The 16732-nt window shown below is 51.3% G+C and overlaps 1 long non-coding RNA gene across 1 annotated transcript; it reads left to right on the forward strand.

Annotated features, from left to right (window-relative positions):
• Positions 1 to 13384: 13384 nt before the first annotated feature.
• On the forward strand, positions 13385 to 14817 carry LOC131277346 (uncharacterized). The gene is made up of 2 exons (XR_009184534.1): positions 13385 to 13585; positions 14126 to 14817. It is a non-coding gene; the product is annotated as an uncharacterized lncRNA (long non-coding RNA).
• The last annotated feature ends 1915 nt before the right edge of the window (positions 14818 to 16732 follow it).

The raw sequence follows: 16732 nt of genomic DNA on the forward strand, positions 1-16732 counted from the left end.
TCTCCCACGCCCGCCGAGCCGGGGCCAGGGCGCAGGCGCCCCAGCGCTGGGCCGGCCACGCCCACCGCCGCCCTGGCGCGCAGGCGCCCCTCACCCCGGCCCCCGCACACTCGCCCCGACCCCGCCCCGCCTGGTTGCTCTGGAGACGGTGGCCGCTGGCAGGAGGTGCCCAAGGCCGGGAGTGGCAAGACAGTTGTGATGGACGAGGGGGCCTTGGCTCCACTCGGGACTTGTCCCCAGTGGCAGAGCCGGGGCAGGTGCGGCCGATAGGCCTCCTGCCGAGACCCACCGCATGCAGCCCGGGGAGCGTGTCCACTGCCAAGGAAACCTCAAGCGCTGGGGGAAACGGGGTTCCGAAACCTAGACACCGAATGCCACCAGGAGGCCACGGGGATGGAAGGGGTGGCGGACCCCTGACGTGGGAGGAGCCTGCTGGCTGGGGACTGGGCTAGAAGAGAAGCTCTGCTATTGTGTCCCGGACAGGTATGCTCTCCTATCTGTCTGGGGAAAAGCAAAGAGACAGAAGAAGCTCCAGGAACAAGAAAGCGGCTCCCTTGCCCAAAGGCAGAGCCACAACTTCCACCGCTAGGGGCCACTGTTGGGTAGGAATAGTTCCTTCCTCACACTGGCTGCAGGGCAGAGGGCTGAATTCCAAGGCAGGGGGAGGGGCAGGGCCCCTTGCCCAAGGGGCTGTGGGGGAAGGGACCCCTGGGCCAGATCGGGGACTGCTGGGAGACCCCCTCTCCATCCGAGAGCTCACCTGGTCCAGGCCAAGGGTCTGGGTTGGGCCAGGCTGCCGGCTCCCTCTGAAGACAGACAGGGGTTCCTCGCCAACCAAAGTCCCTGAGGCCTCGTCAAGCGGGGGGCCAACCTAGGGCCGGCAGGCGTTGCCCTGCAGGTCTCTCCCATGGCAATGGTCACGGACATGCTGTCTCCCATCGCCGTCACCTCCACCTTCGGTCAAGGGAATCCTGGTATTTCCCACAGGCGGCCTGCGGGCTTGGGCCTGGGCTCCCTGCCAGGCCTGTCTCCCAGAGAGGAGAGGCCCAGAGTCTTCCCTCTTCCTTGTCACTGACCTCTCTTTCTCTCTGTTTCTTTTCTGGCATGAGAGGGGCGCGTGAGCACCCCTATGACCCCTACCGATGAGCCAGCCCTTTCTCCTCTCGCCCTCCTCTTTCGGACCGTACGAACGGGCGTTTTCCTTTTCTCTGGGCTCGGGGGACGCAAATCGGAACTGCGTCCCTATTGGGTGGTGAGACTTTTCCGTGGAAATCTTTTCTGCTCCCTTGAGGCACTGCGGTCAAGTGGGCTTACAGGTCCAGGTGTTCCACGGACCAGGGACATTCTCAGCAGCCAAGGTGACCGTCCGAAGCGGACGTATGGCTTGTTTGGGCACTGACTGGAGTCGTAACCATCACTTTTTAAAATAAAGACATAAATGAACGAACGAATGAATGAATGAATAAATAAATAAATAAATGAATAAATAAATAAGAACCCGTCATCTTCAGCACATTTCGCTCGGCCGGAGCACGCCACGCAACCAGGTGATTTTCCTCTTGATTGTCCTTCCTAGCTCCCATAGCAGGCAGTTCCGCAGGTATCCTGTCAAGATTTCCACCCTAAAGCAGATAGCCCTTCTGGTCGTGGCACAGCTTCCTAGTCGATAAAGCCCCGGGCACTGGTGCCCCTGAGGGCTGCGGGGACACCCGGGTCTCCGCGGATGGCAGGTGGCTCTGGCCCCAGTGCCCTGCCAGTGGGCCCTACTTGGGAATCCGTGCTCTTGCCTGGGGGGCAGTCGGTTGCAGAGGGGCCTCCCGCCGCATGCCTCTTCAGTCACTTTGGCTGCAGCTGAGCCTGGCACTGGGTTGGTGCATGCTCAGGAGACAGATTCCTGCATGTCTCTGGACAGGCCCCGTGCCAGCCGGGACCTGAGCCTCAGCCCAGGTGCACCACCTGCGCTCAGGTTCTTGGACTTGCCCAGGGCAGCTGAGAGGGAGAAGATGGTCCTGGCCACGGAGGGAAGCAATTAGTGCCGACACCTGCCAGCGGGAGAAGCGCATCCAACAGCCCTGTGGGATCCAAGCACCCTCTCGCTCCATCCGCTGCCTCCCCCCACCCCCTCTTCCCCGGGCGCCAGGCGGCGCCGGGGGGCGGGCGCCGGGCCTCTCGCGCCGCCGTGGACCGCTCTCCCACGCCCGCCGAGCCGGGGCCAGGGCGCAGGCGCCCCAGCGCTGGGCCGGCCACGCCCACCGCCGCCCTGGCGCGCAGGCGCCCCTCACCCCGGCCCCCGCACACTCGCCCCGACCCCGCCCCGCCTGGTTGCTCTGGAGACGGTGGCCGCTGGCAGGAGGTGCCCAAGGCCGGGAGTGGCAAGACAGTTGTGATGGACGAGGGGGCCTTGGCTCCACTCGGGACTTGTCCCCAGTGGCAGTGCCGGGGCAGGTGCGGCCGATAGGCCTCCTGCCGAGACCCACCGCATGCAGCCCGGGGAGCGTGTCCACTGCCAAGGAAACCTCAAGCGCTGGGGGAAACGGGGTTCCGAAACCTAGACACCGAATGCCACCAGGAGGCCACGGGGATGGAAGGGGTGGCGGACCCCTGACGTGGGAGGAGCCTGCTGGCTGGGGACTGGGCTAGAAGAGAAGCTCTGCTATTGTGTCCCGGACAGGTATGCTCTCCTATCTGTCTGGGGAAAAGCAAAGAGACAGAAGAAGCTCCAGGAACAAGAAAGCGGCTCCCTTGCCCAAAGGCAGAGCCACAACTTCCACCGCTAGGGGCCACTGTTGGGTAGGAATAGTTCCTTCCTCACACTGGCTGCAGGGCAGAGGGCTGAATTCCAAGGCAGGGGGAGGGGCAGGGCCCCTTGCCCAAGGGGCTGTGGGGGAAGGGACCCCTGGGCCAGATCGGGGACTGCTGGGAGACCCCCTCTCCATCCGAGAGCTCACCTGGTCCAGGCCAAGGGTCTGGGTTGGGCCAGGCTGCCGGCTCCCTCTGAAGACAGACAGGGGTTCCTCGCCAACCAAAGTCCCTGAGGCCTCGTCAAGCGGGGGGCCAACCTAGGGCCGGCAGGCGTTGCCCTGCAGGTCTCTCCCATGGCAATGGTCACGGACATGCTGTCTCCCATCGCCGTCACCTCCACCTTCGGTCAAGGGAATCCTGGTATTTCCCACAGGCGGCCTGCGGGCTTGGGCCTGGGCTCCCTGCCAGGCCTGTCTCCCAGAGAGGAGAGGCCCAGAGTCTTCCCTCTTCCTTGTCACTGACCTCTCTTTCTCTCTGTTTCTTTTCTGGCATGAGAGGGGCGCGTGAGCACCCCTATGACCCCTACCGATGAGCCAGCCCTTTCTCCTCTCGCCCTCCTCTTTCGGACCGTACGAACGGGCGTTTTCCTTTTCTCTGGGCTCGGGGGACGCAAATCGGAACTGCGTCCCTATTGGGTGGTGAGACTTTTCCGTGGAAATCTTTTCTGCTCCCTTGAGGCACTGCGGTCAAGTGGGCTTACAGGTCCAGGTGTTCCACGGACCAGGGACATTCTCAGCAGCCAAGGTGACCGTCCGAAGCGGACGTATGGCTTGTTTGGGCACTGACTGGAGTCGTAACCATCACTTTTTAAAAATAAAGACATAAATGAACGAACGAATGAATGAATGAATAAATAAATAAATAAATGAATAAATAAATAAGAACCCGTCATCTTCAGCACATTTCGCTCGGCCGGAGCACGCCACGCAACCAGGTGATTTTCCTCTTGATTGTCCTTCCTAGCTCCCATAGCAGGCAGTTCCGCAGGTATCCTGTCAAGATTTCCACCCTAAAGCAGATAGCCCTTCTGGCCGAGGCGCAGCTGCCTAGTCGATAAAGCCGCGGGCACTGGTGCCCCTGAGGGCTGCGGGGACACCCGGGTCTCCGCGGATGGCAGGTGGCTCTGGGCCCCAGTGCCCTGCCAGTGGGCCCTACTTGGGAATCCGTGCTCTTGCCTGGGGGGGAGTCGGTTGCAGAGGGGCCTCCTGCCGCATGCCTCTTCAGTCACTTTGGCTGCAGCTGAGCCTGGCACTGGGTTGGTGCATGCTCAGGAGACAGATTCCTGCATGTCTCTGGACAGGCCCCGTGCCAGCCGGGACCTGAGCCTCAGCCCAGGTGCACCACCTGCGCTCAGGTTCTTGGACTTGCCCAGGGCAGCTGAGAGGGAGAAGATGGTCCTGGCCACGGAGGGAAGCAATTAGTGCCGACACCTGCCAGCGGGAGAAGCGCATCCAACAGCCCTGTGGGATCCAAGCACCCTCTCGCTCCATCCGCTGCCTCCCCCCACCCCTCTTCCCCGGGCGCCAGGCGGCGCCGGGTGGCGGGCGCCGGGCCTCTCGCGCCGCCGTGGAGCGCTCTCCGACGCCCGCCGAGCCGGGGCCAGGGCGCAGGTCTCCGGCCCCCCCCACGCGCCGGCGACGCCCACCGCCGCCCTGGCGCGGAGGCGCCCCTCACCCAGGCCCCGGCCCCTCGCCCTGACCCCGCCCCGCCTGGTTGCTCTGGAGATGGTGGCCGCTGGCGGTTGCTGCCCTAGGCCCGGTGTGGGAAGACAGTTGTGATGGATGGGGGTCGGGGCGTTTTCTGCACTTGGGAGTTGTCCCCATTGGCAGTGCCGGGATAGATGCGGCCAATAGGCATCCTGCTGAAACCCGACAAATGCCCTTCGCGGAGTGCGTCCACTGCCAGGAAAACCTGCAGCGCTGGGGGAAGCGGGGTTCCAAAATGTTTACACCGAATGCCACCAGGAGGCCACGGGGACCTGACGGATAGGGTCGCCGACGTGGGTGTTGCCTGCTGGCTCTGGACTGGGCTAGGAGAGAAGCTCTGCTCTGGTGTCCTGGACAGTTGTTCCCTCCTGTCTGTCTGGTGAAAAGCCAATAGACTAAAGAAGCTCCAGGAACAAGAGAGCGGCTCCGTTGCCCAAAGCCTGAGCCAAAACTTCCACTGCTTGGGGCCACTGTTGGATAGGAATAGTTCCTTCCTCACGCTTGCTGGAGGCCACAGGGCTGAGTTCTCTGGCAGGGGGAGGGGCAGGGCCCCTTGCAGAAGGGGCTGTGTGGGAAGGGACCCCTGGCCCAGATCTGGGGCTGCTGGGAGTGCCTCCTCTCCATGCCATAGCCCACCCGGCCCAGGCCGAGGGTCTGGGCCGGGCCAGCCCGCCAGGCCCCTCCAAAGAGGGGTTTCCTCGCCACCCAAAGTCCCCGAGGCCTCCTCCATCGGGGGCTTACCTAGGGCCGGCCGGCCTGGCCCTGCAGGTCTCTCCCACGGCAATGGTCACAGACATGCTGTCTCCCATCGCCGTCACCTCCACCTTTCGTCAGGGGAACCCCGGCCTTTCCCACCGGTGGCCTGCGGGCTTCGGCCTGTGCTCCCGGCCAGGCCTCCAGACACCTGTCTCCCGGAGAGGGCAGACCCAGAGTCTTCCCTCTCCCTTGTCAATGACCTCTCTTTCTCTGCGTCTCTTTTTTGGGACGAGAGGGGCCCCAGAGCACCCCGACGACTCTGAGCAATGAGCCTGGGCTTTCTCCTCTCGCCGTCTTTTTTGGGACCCTAGGAACGAAGGAGCATTTCTCTTGGCTCTGGGGCCGAGGGACGCAAAACGAAATTGCTTACATATTGGGTGGTGAGACACTTGCGTGGAAATCATTTCTGCTCACTTGAGGCAGGCACTGCGGTCAAGTGGGCTTACTGGTCCAGGTGTTCCATGGATTGGGTACATTCTAAGCGGCCTTCGTGACCGTCCAAAGCGGACGTATGGGTTGTTTGGGCATTGCCTCGAGTCGTAACCGTCCGTTTTTGGGGAAAAAAAAGTGAGAACCCATCATCTTAAGTACATTTCGCTCTGCCAGAGCACGCCACACCACCAGGTGATTTTCCTATTGATTGCTGTACCAAGCTACCATAGCGGGCAATGCCGCAGGGATTCTGTCAAGATTTCCAAACCAAAGCTGATAGCCCTTCTCGCTGAGGCGCAGCTGCCTAGTCGATCAAGCCCCAGGCCCCGGTGCTCCTGAGGGCTGCGCGTACACCCTGGACTACGCTGCTGATGGCAGGTGGCTCCGGGCCTCAGTGCCCTGCCAGTGGGCCCTACTTGGGAATCCGTGCTCTTGCACGGGGGGGCTGGGTGTTGGTTGCAGGGGGGCCTCCCTACACATGCCTCTTCTTCTGTCACTTTGGCTGCGGCTGAGCCTGGCACTGGGTGCGTGCATGCTCAGGAGACAGGCTTCTGCATTTCTCTGGACAGGTCCCGTGCCAGCTGGGACCTGAGCCTCAGCCCAGGTGCAACACCTGCGCTCAGGTTCGTTGGACTGGCCCAGGTCAGCTGAGAGGCAGGAGAAGGTCTTCCTCACCGCGGAGGGAAGCAAAAGTGCCGACACCTGCCGGCGGGAGAGCCGCATCCTGACAACCCTGTGGGATCTAAGCCCCCTCTCGCTCCATCCGCTGCCTCCGCCGCTCCCCCTCCTGTCGGGGCGCCCGGCCGGCGCCCGGGGTGGGGGTGGGGGTGGGCAAGCGCTAGGCGTCCCGCGCCGCCGTAGACCGCTGTTCAACGACCGCCGTGCGGGGACCAAAGCGCAGGCGCCGCAGCCCGCTGGGCCGGCCACGCCCACCGCCGCCCTGGCGCGCAGGCGCCCCTCTCCCTGGCCCCGGCACACTCGCCCTGACCCCGCCCCGCCAGGTTGCTCTGGAGACGGTGGCCCCTGGCGGGACCTGCCGAAGGCCGGGAGTGGGAAGACAGTTGTGATGGATGGGGGGCGGGGCGTTTTCTGCACTCGGGAGTTGTCCCCAGTGGCAGTGCCGGGATAGATGCGGCCAATAGGCATCCTGCCGAAACCCGCCAAATGCCCTTCGGGGAGCGTGTCCACTGCCAGGAAAACAGCGCTGGGGGAAGCTGGGTTCCAAAATGTTTACACCGAATGCCACCAGGAGGCCACGGGGATGCGACGGAAGGGGTCGCCGACATGGGTGGAGCCTGCTGCGTGGGGACTGGGCTCGGAGAGAAGCTCTGCTCTGGTGTCCTGGACAGTTGTTCCCTCCTGTCTGTCTGGTGAAAAGCCAATAGACTAAAGAAGCTCCAGGAACAAGAGAGCGGCTCCGTTGCCCAAAGCCTGAGCCAAAACTTCCACCGCTAGGGGCCACTGTTGGATAGGAATAGTTCCTTCCTCACGCTTGCTGGAGGCCAGAGGGCTGAGTTCTCAGGCAGGGGGAGGGGCAGGGCCCCTTGCAGAAGGGGCTGTGGGGGGAAGGGACCCCTGGGCCAGATTTGGGGCTGCTGGGAGAGGCCCCTCTCCATGCCATAGCTCACCTGGCCCAGTCGAGGGTCTGGGCCAGGCCAGCCTGACAGGCCCCTCCGAAGAGGGGGTTTCCTTGCCAACCAAAGTCCCTGAGGCCTCCTCCAGCGGGGGCCTACTTAGGGCTGGCCGGCCTTGCCCTGCAGGTCTCTCCCACGGCAATGGTCACAGACATGCTGTCTCCCATCGCCGTCACCTCCACCTTTTGTCAGGGGAACCCCGGCCTTTCCCACCGGTGGCCTGCGGGCTTCCGCCTGTGCTCCCGGCCAGGCCTGCAGACGCCTGTCTCCCAAAGAGCGCAGACCCAGAGTCTTCCCCCTCCCTTGTCAATGACCTCTCTTTCTCTGCATTTCTTTTCTGGGATGGGAGGGGCCCCAGAGCACCCCGACGACTCTGAGCATTGAGCCTGGGCTTTCTCCTCTCGCCCTCCTTTTTGGGACCCTACGATCGAAGGAGCATTTCTCTTGGCTCTGGGGCCGGGGGATGCAAAACGAAACTGCTTACCTATTGGGTGGTAGGACACTTGCGTGGAAATCATTTCTGCTCACTTGAGGCAGGCACTGCGGTCAAGTGGGCTTACAGGTCCAGGTGTTCCATGGACCGGGTACATTCTAAGCGGCCATCGTGACCATCCAAAGCGGACGTATGGGTTTTTTGGGCATTGCCTCGAGTCGTAACCGTCCGTTTTTGGGGGAAAATTGTGAGAACCCATCCTCTTAAGCACATTTCGCTCTGCCAGAGCACGCCACGCCACCAGGTGATTTTCCTATTGATTGCCATTCCAAGCTACCATAGCGGGCAATGCCGCAGGGATTCTGTCAAGATTTCCAAACTAAAGCAGATAGCTCTTCTCACCGAGGCGCAGCTGCCTAGTCGATCAAGCCCCAGGCCCCGGTGCTCCTGAGGGCTGCAGGGACTCCCAGGACTACGCTGCTGATGGCAGGTGCCTCCGGGCCTCAGTGCCCTGCCAGTGGGCCCTACTTGGGAATCCGTGCTCTTGCACGGGGGTGCGGGGAGTCGGTTGCAGGAGGGCCTCCCTACACATGCCTCTTCTTCTGTCACTTTGGCTGCGGCTGAGCCTGGCACTGGGTGCGTGCATTTTCAGGAGATAGGCTTCTGCATGTCTCTGGACATGCCCCGTGCCAGCTGGGACCTGAGCCTCAGCCCAGGTACAACACCTGTGCTCAGGTTCATTGGAACAGCCCAGGTCAGCTCTGAGGGATGTGGGAAACAAAGGCATGTTGTTTCCATCGAAGCAAGTTACTTCTTTGACCACTGAGTCAAGCTGTCCCTTATGATTATTGGTGCGGAGCACAATCTTGGCTGGGTCAGCACACCTGCAGGCAGAACAATACCTATAGAACAGAACCACCTGGGCAACAGGATTTATGAGCATAGTTACTTATTTTTATAATTATAGTTCCAGTAAAGTTTGTTGGGTTTCATCAATCACTAGTTAATATAGAACGAGGTAAGGGTAACAGGTAACTTGATTTTGTGTTGAATGTCACGTAGGTTAGGGGTATATATACTAGCCCCTCTCCTCAATAAAGTTGTCTGATGAGCTTGAGAAATCAATGCTCTCAGTTCCCCCGAACCGAATCTTTCTTTGTCTTTCATTCCCGATACCTCGGGTCACCGAACAAGACTCCGACAGGTGGTGCCCAGACATGGGGCTCGAGGCAGAGGATTCATCAAGGCACGGCAGCGTAGGACCTTCCACCTCTGTATCGGGAACGCGGAAACCTGAAAATCCTTTTTTAAGGTAAGGAGCGTCGAAATTAATTAACCCGGGTAAATTACTGCTTCACATTATTAAGTTTTGCTTTCCGTTAGCATCAGGGTATGGGTAATCAACTAGGACGCTTGGAAGAATATTCACAGGTTTTGAAAACACTGTTGCACAGTGTAGGCATCACAGTTAAGACTGCAGATTTGTTAGAATTGTTTGCTTTGTTTCAAAAGCATTGTTATTGGTTTCAACATCAAGGAAAGAATTTAATGAATGTTAAGCAGCAGAGGCAAGTAATGAAAGAATTGAGGAGAGCATATCAGAAAGGAGAGAATATACCTGTATCAGTTTGGGCCTTAGGACAGCATATTGCTGCTGCATTAGATGCTTCGCAGTCTGACGAAGAGGAAGAGATTGTTCTTTTCTCAAGGGAGGAAACTGCTATGAATGATACAGGTAAAGATAGGAATTCGGAGGAGAAACAGGAAGAAGAGGAGTTATTTGAAGTTAGAGACACAAATCCATTCTTAACTAAATCTATGTCGGAGCTAAATATTTCTAAAGTAAACATATATCCTAATTTGACTCATGAGGTTCCTTCTGCACCTCTGGAACAGGGAAAATTACCTAGTGGACTTTTCTCTACGGACATGCCTTATGTTCGTAGCAGCTTTAAGCCAAATCCTGTGCCTGTTACTCCATTAATGAGATGTCTTTTATCGGGATCTAGTCAAGGTGAGCCTCTGGCTATGCAAGCTGTAGCAGCTTTTCCTGTAACTATTCAACAAATTCCTCCTGATGCTCAAAACCCACAAGGGGGAATTTATGCTCATCATGAGCCTCTTTCTTTTAAAGTATTGAAGGACATCAAACAGGCATGTACTCAATATGGCACTCAGAGTCATTATACTATTGGATTGGTGGAAGGACTTGCAAATACCTACAGGTTCATACCTTGGGATTGGGACATGCTGACTAAAACAGTATTGAGTGCTGCTGAGTTCTTACAATTTAAGACTTGGTGGACAGATGAAGCTGCTATGAGAGAACGACGAAATAGGGCTCAAGATCCACCTGTTAATATTACTGCTGAACAATTGCTAGGCTCTGGAGCTTGGACAGGTATTGAGAGGCAGCTTCGTTATGATGATCAAGCTGTTAATCAAGTGAGGCAGTCATGCTTGGCTGCATGGAGAAGGATTACAGCTCCAGGAAAGCCTACACAGTCTTTTGTTAAAGTGGTTCAAGGTGTTAATGAAACTTATGTGGAAATTATTGCCAGATTGACTGATATGCTTACTAAGACTATTGAAATTCCTGAAGCTAGAGAGTTAATCCTGCTAACGCTCGCTTTTGATCAAGCTAACAATGAGTGTAAGAAAGCTATCCGGCCTATTAAGGCCGCAGGTGGGTCTGTCCTTGATTATATAAAAGCTTGTCAGGACATTGGTTCAACAACCCACCAGATGGCAGTGTTAGCTTCAGCTATGAGAGGAGGAAATAACCTGAAAAAGAAAGGGAATTGTTTTAAGTGTGGAAAAATTGGACATTTTCAAAAGAATTGTCGGTCCTATGTCAATCAAGCAGGTAGAAGACCTCGTACTCCATCAAAAATTTGTCCAGTGTGCCATAAAGGATATCATTGGGCTAATGAATGTAGATCAAAAATAGACTGGAAAGGCACACCTATAAAATCGGGAAACCACTTTGCGGGCCTAGCTCAGGGCCCTCAGACAAAAACTATGAGCCTGGCCGACCAATTTCCTGTCAGCAACGGTCAGTATCATTCATTCCAGTCTCAGAATTAAGAGCGGCTACTCAAGGTAGTGCTGCTGTTGATCTTCCATCTACTGAGACTAAATTGATAACTTCTGAGGGAGGCATTCAAACAATTTCTACAGGAGTAAAAGGGCCTTTACCTTATAATACAGTAGGCATTGAAGTTGGAAGAAGTAGTTTAACTATGCAGGGATTGTTGGTGCAAGTAGGAATTATAGATAATGATTTTACAGAGGAAATAAAAATAATGGTTCAAGCTGTTAATTCTATTCAAATACAAAAAGGACAATGCATTGCTCAATTATTACTGCTTCCCTATAACAAACCAGCTACTCTTCCTTTTAAAAGGAAGGGGGGATTTGGATCAACTGGAAAAAATATGTATTGGCAAACTTTTGTAAATGATGATAGACCTGAAACTACAATTACAATTAATGGAAAAGTGTTTTTTGGCTTAATAGATACAGGAGCAGACGCATCTATTATAGCTAAACGTTATTGGCCTCAATCCTGGACTTTGCAGAAAGTACCGACAGTTTTTACTGGAGTTGGTACAATGACTGATGTTTATCAAAGCACTAATATTTTTGATGTTTTAGGCCCTGATGGACAAAAATCTACTTTACAACCTTATGTGGCTGATGTGGGAATTAATCTGTGGGGCTGTGATTTGTTAAGCCAATGGGGTGCTTTCATTCATATTCCTACCTTATCGGAGCAGGCTAAAACATTATATATGGATATGCAATATAATACTAGAAGGAAAGGAGATAGGAGGGGAATTGGATTTTCTTCCAGTTCATTGGGTCCTGAACAAGAAAATTTATCTTAGGAGCCATTGAAAGAAAGGGCAGTCCCATACCAACTACTTGGCTTACTGAAGCACCGGTATGGATAGATCAATGGCCCCTAACAGTAGAAAAATTAAATGCCCTACATAGTTTAGTTAAAGAACAGTTGGAGCAAAAGCATATAGAACCTTCTAATAGTCCTTGGAACTCTCCAGTATTTGTTATTAAAAAGAAATCTGGAAAATGGAGACTCCTGATGGATTTAAGAGCCATAAATAAAGTTATGAGTCCTATGGGAGCACTACAACCGGGAGTTCCACAACCATCTATGATTCCAAAAGATTGGTCTCTTATTATAATTGATTTAAAAGATTGTTTTTTCACTATTCCTTTACATCCTGCTGATAAAGCAAAGTTTGCTTTCTCTGTGCCTTCATTTAATAATCAGGCACCTATGCAAAGATATCAATGGTGTGTTTTACCTCAGGGTATGATGAATAGTCCAACCATGTGTCAATTATTTGTGCACCAACCTCTTCAAAAGTTATGTGATCAATTTCCTGAAGCAATGATTATTCATTATATGGATGATATATTATTCGCTCATGCTTCTGATGAAAAATTACAACAATTATTTGTTATGGCAGAAAAATTTTTACCAGAATATGGGTTACAAATAGCCCCTGAAAAATTTCAGAAAGAAGCTCCATTCTCTTACTTAGGCATGAAATTGTCTAAAGGGTGTATTACATCTCAAAAGGTGCAAATTCGTAGAGATAAATTAAACACTCTTAATGATTTTCAAAAACTTTTAGGAGACATTAATTGGATTAGACCTATGTTAGGAATTCCTAATTATATGTTAACTCATTTATTCCAAACTCTGCAGGGGGATTCAGACCTTACTAGTGCACGTTCTTTATCTGTAGAAGCAGAATGAGAATTAAATTTAATAGAGGAAAGAATTTCACAAGGACAGTTAACACAAATTGACCCTGGAAAAATTGTAGATTTAATTATATTTTCCACTGTGCAATCTCCCACAGCTTTACTGTGGCAGGAGGGAGTTTTGGAGTGGATTTTCCTACCTAATAATAAACAAAAGAGATTACAAACTTATTTACAAAAAATCATCAATATATTAGCAAAAGGACATGTGCGCTTAATGCAACTTAAAGGGTCTGACCCTGATCGCATTATTTGTGAATTATCATGGGAAGAAATTCATCATCTATATGTAACCAACCCTCAATGGCAGGTAGCTATCAGTGACTTTCAAGGTGTTATTGATAATCATTTTCCTACTTCAAAATTACTTACTTTCTTACGAAAAACTACTTGGATATTACCTAAGATTATAAAATCTCTACCTTTGGAAAATGCATGAACAGTGTTTACTGATGGCAGTAGTAACGGGAAAGCAGCATTTGTTAGCAAAGGAAAAGAACAGGTTTGGCAGACTCCATTCACGTCTGCTCAGCGTACTGAACTTGCTGCTATCATTAAGGTGTTAACAATATTTAAGGAAACTTTGAATATTGTCTCTGATTCTGAATATGTATGCCTTACTGTTAAGCATATTGAAATGGCTCATATCTTTATTACTGATGAATTATCTCAACTTTTTGCTGATTTACAACATCTCATTAGATTGAGACAGCATCCTATTTATATTACACACATACGTTCTCATACATCTTTGCCTGGACCTATAACAGCAAGTAATGCTCGAGCTGATTTATTAGTGGGGTGTTTACATAGTGCTCATGATTACCATGCTTTAACTCACATTAATGCTAAAGGCCTGCAAAATAAATATCAAAAGCTTACTAGACTACAAGCGCAGGAAATTATTCGTACTTGTCCGACCTGTGGACCACTGACAGCAGTGCCTTTTCAGGCTGGAACTAATCCCAGAGGCCTGACTCCCAATCAATTATGGCAGATGGATGTTACTCACATTCCATCCTTTGGTAAATTACAATATGTTCATGTTTGTATTGACACTTATTCTCATTTCATTTGGGCTACTGCTCAAAGTGGGGAACGGTTTCATCATGTTCGCTCACATCTATGGTCTGCTTTTGCTGTGATGGGATGCCCTCTAAAGATTAAAACTGATAATGGACCCTCTTACATTAGTAAATCTTTTGCTTCTTTTTGTAAAAAATATGCTATTGAACATGTTACCAGCATTCCCCATAATCCTACAGGTCAAGCTATTGTTGAACGATGCCATCATACTCTCAAGACTATGCTTTTAAAACAAAAAGGGGGAGATGATGGTATGAAATCACCTAAAGATCAATTGGCTAAAGCTTTATTTACCTTAAATTTTCTTAACGTTTATGATTCTATGACACCAGCTGAATGTCATTTTGGACATTCTCAAAAATCCACAGAAATTGCAGAATCTGAGAATCAACCAGTATTTTGGAAAGATGTTTTAAGTAATGAATGGAAAAAAGGCAGGGTTAAAGTATAGGGGCGAGGCTATGCTCTTATCATTTCAGAAAATGGAGAAGAAATCTGGCTTCCGGCAAAAAGGATTAAACCTAGGACTGAAGAAGTGGTGTCTTCTACACATATGGATCCTACTGATAGTGAGTGAAACCGGCAATGGTAATGGTAATTACACATATTGGGCTTATATCCCTAATCCCCCAATACTTTGAGTGTTAACCTGGAAAGACCCTTCTTTTCCTGTCTATTTGAATAAAACTATTATATTTCCTGGACCCGTGGATGATAGGTTACCACTTAAGCCACGAGAAGAAGGACAAAAGATTTATAATCTCCTTCTTCCATTTGATTTCCGACCTCTTTGCATTGGCAATCGCCCACCATGTATGGCTGTGAAAAATAGAACTATGATCAATTTTAGCCATAATAATACTAAATCTTTGGTAACTTTATTCCCATCCTATCAATACCAAGAATATAAGTATCCAAGTTATAGTTGTCCTAAGAGGAATGCTGGTGATATGCAAAGATGGTATGAATGCCATATGGGAAGAGGATCTGTTGTTTTTAATGATTTCTATGGAATAGTTTGGGAAAGTGCCCCTATGGGGAATCCCAACAAATATAAGGGCAGATTTATTTGGTATGGTATAAATAGCTTGGGACAACAAATTAGTAATATGCAGTATCCTTTTCATGATTCTCTTGATATGGATGAGAAAGTAATCTTTACCAAAAATAATAGTGATTGGAAAAATATAGGGAAATGGGTTCCTTTTCCATGGTGCAATAGCACTGGAGTCCATGATCAAAAACAAATATGGAAAGTCTTCTTAGGAGTGGCGTCTACTTCTGAATGGAAAGGTAATAAAAGTATGGATGGACGATATTTACAATTAGATCAAATTCATCATTTTCAATCATGTGTCAGAGATCCACATGTGTTTGTGGTAGGGAAGGCTACCATTACTGAAAATGCTTTATTTTATAAGGATGGCGCTTTGTATACTTGCTTGTCTGAGAATATTTCACAGAATGGAGATATTATCACCATGGCTCACCGAAGACGAGGAGTGTGGATCCCGGTGAAAATGAATTGGATGTGGCAGTCATCACCTGAAAGTCATCTTCTTTTCCACCTGGCTCAAGGACTGTTGAAATGATCTAAGAGATTTTTGGGACTTCTCACAGCTGGCATTCTTGGCCTCATTGGTGTCATCACTGCTGCTGCCACTGCTGCTGTTGCATTGCATGAGATGGTGCAGACACAGCAATACGTGCATGATTGGCACAAGAATGCAAGTGACTTATGGCATAGTCAGGAGCACATTGATGAAAGACTTAATAACAGAGTTAGTGATTTGGAATCTGCTGTTTTACACTTAGGAGACCAAGTTTATAATTTGAATTTGTTAAGAGGATTGAAATGTGATTGGAATGAAAGTAACTTTTGTATTACTCCTTTGGATTATAACATTTCTATGTTTCAATGGAATAAGATCAGAAATCATTTGTTAGGACACAAAGGAAATATGTCATTAGAAATTGAGGAATTGCAGAAAAAGATTTTAGAAATGTCTCATAATCAGATATACATAGATAGTGATAAGGACATCTTTAATGATTTGATTTCACATTTAAATAAGTTTAATCCTGTTGATTGGTGGAAATCTCAACATTTCTTATCTGCCTTAGGAATAGGGATATGTGTATTAATCCTGTTGCTCATGGTTGTCGCTTGCCTGGGTAAAGGTGTTTGCCAGAGATTGCACCGTGTGGACACAATGGGACAAGCAAACAACATAGTACTTGCTAAAACTCTACAATAGTACCCCGAAGTCAGTGCGCTTGGCTGGTAGTCAATGACGGGTAAGACCCCCTGGGGGGCAACCTAAGACAGGCACAGTCACCCTGACTAAAACAAAAAGGGGGAAATGTGGGAAACAAAGGCATGTTGTTTCCATGGAAGCAAGTTACTTCTTTGACCACTGAGTCAAGCTGTCCCTTATGATTATTGGTGCGGAGCACAATCTTGGCTGGGTCAGCACACCTGCAGGCAGAAAAATACCTATAGAACAGAACCACCTGGGTAACAAGATTTATGAGCATAGTTACTGATTTTTATAATAATAGTTCCAGTAAAGTTTGTTGGGTTTCATCAATCACTAGTTAATATAGAACGAGGTAAGGGTAATAGGTAACTTGATTTTGTGTTGAATGTCACGTAGGTTAGGAGTATATATACTAGCCCCTCGACTCAATAAAGTTGTCTGATGAGCTTGAGAAATCAATGCTCTCAGATCCCCTGAACCCAATCTTTCTTTGTCTTTCATTCCCAATACCTCGGGTCACCGAATAAGACTCCGACAAGGGAGGAGAACATGGTCCTCACCGCGGAGGGAAGCAAAAGTGCCAACACCTGCCAGCAGGAGAGCCGCATCCAACAGCCCTGTGGGATCTAAGCACCCTCTCGCTCCATCCGCTGCCTCCCTCCTCACCCACTCCTTTCGGGGCGCCCAGACGGCACCCGCGGTAGTGGTGGGGGAGGGGGAGGGGCAAGCGCTAGGCATCCCGGGCCGCCAGAGACCGCTCTCTGATGCCCTCAACAACGGGACCAAAGCGCAGGCGCCCTGGAACGCTGGGCCAGCCACGCCCAC

Source organism: Dasypus novemcinctus, assembly GCF_030445035.2.
Source record: "Dasypus novemcinctus isolate mDasNov1 chromosome 11 unlocalized genomic scaffold, mDasNov1.1.hap2 SUPER_11_unloc_1, whole genome shotgun sequence".
Classification (NCBI taxonomy): domain Eukaryota; kingdom Metazoa; phylum Chordata; class Mammalia; order Cingulata; family Dasypodidae; genus Dasypus; species Dasypus novemcinctus.